The sequence below is a fragment of the Arachis duranensis genome, chromosome 5, assembly GCF_000817695.3.
Source record: "Arachis duranensis cultivar V14167 chromosome 5, aradu.V14167.gnm2.J7QH, whole genome shotgun sequence".
NCBI classification, from domain to species: Eukaryota; Viridiplantae; Streptophyta; class Magnoliopsida; order Fabales; family Fabaceae; genus Arachis; species Arachis duranensis.
Window position 1 is genome coordinate 6,923,255 of NC_029776.3, and position 1,440 is coordinate 6,924,694.

Below are 1,440 nucleotides of genomic sequence, written 5' to 3' on the forward strand. Positions count from 1 at the left end.
TGTAGCTGGCAGCAGGGATGCCTGTGTCCGGATTGTAAACCGGACGGATTATGCCCGCCAATCTGACCGCAAAGATCAGGTCATCCATGGGCTGGGTCGGCCAACAGGCCAGCTGGACTGGGCCGCAACAGTGCCCCCAACGAGTCAGGTATGGCCGTGAGCGCCGTTGTTAGCGTGTTCTGTTTTCTCCTTCGCGTGTAGTCGTCTTGTCGGTCGTTCGTGGTCAGGACGTGCCTCTTGCGCGCGTGCATGCTTCTTCGTTGCAGAGGAGGTCTTTTCTTGCCTCGTTCTTCGCGCCGAGCATTTAATGCTCTTAATAGGTGATTCAAACCCTGCGAGAAATGACTATTCTATCCCTGCCTTTCGCGCTTCTCAAAATTGGTTTTCCCTTCAGTTTCCTTTAGTTTCCTTTCAGTTTTCTTTCACTACTATCATGTTTCTTTTGCCTTCCCCTTTCTCTTCCCAAGTTCTTTACTGGGAGCCTCTGCTTCACCCAAATCTTCCCTGATTTTTCAGCCTCTTTCGACCATCATCATTATCCAGGTAAGCTTCTTCTTCCCTTTCTTAATCTGGGTAGTTTATTTTGCTGCTGCGTCGCTTATTTTTCTGGTTCTGTATGCGCATTGCCCATGTGACTGAATTCTATGTTTGCTGGCATTTTAGCGTTTGGTAGATACACTAGGGGGTTACCATTCCAGGATTTTGCTTTTTGGGCCTCGTTTTGGCTGTAGATTTATCCCCTGTTTGATTATAGCCATTGAATAGGCAAATTGTAGTTTCTGGAGCTAGTTCCGATCTCCCGGTCTCTTAGACTGACTGAGTGGTGCCCCCACTGTAGGTATGGCCCAACATCCCATCGCGCGGGTTTCCGTTGCGAGAGCACCCTACGATCGGTAAGCCTGGGTGACTTCGGACGTGAAAGCTACCCGCAACCAGATGACATTGGAGGAACTCACGGAGTTCTGACAAGCTGAATATTTGTGCGGAGGTGGCGACGAGGAGGAGAACTATGAAGTTTTCGTTCCTGCCGACCACGAGCGGATATTCCATATTAACCTAAACACTCCCCGAGTCACTGATTGGCTTTGGGTGTACAAAGCGATGTTTACTAACTTGGGCATTCGCCTACCCTTCTCCCCCTTCCAAATGGCACTATTAAACCGATGTGATGTAGCGCCGTCTCAGTTATATCCGAACAGTTGGGTTTCTATCCGCTGTTTCGAGATGGTTTGTGAGTATCTGGATTTACCGACCTCGGTTGAGGTCTTTCTGTTTCTTTTCACTTTAACAAATCCTTCGAAGGAGGGAAAGGCCAAGAATGGCTTCATGTCCTTTCGAGCAGCCCAAGGTCGATGGGTCTTCAGCTTGTTCGAGGATTCTTATCATGGTTTCAAGGACAAGTACTTCAAGGTCCATCCTATGGAAGGTCGGCATCCTTTC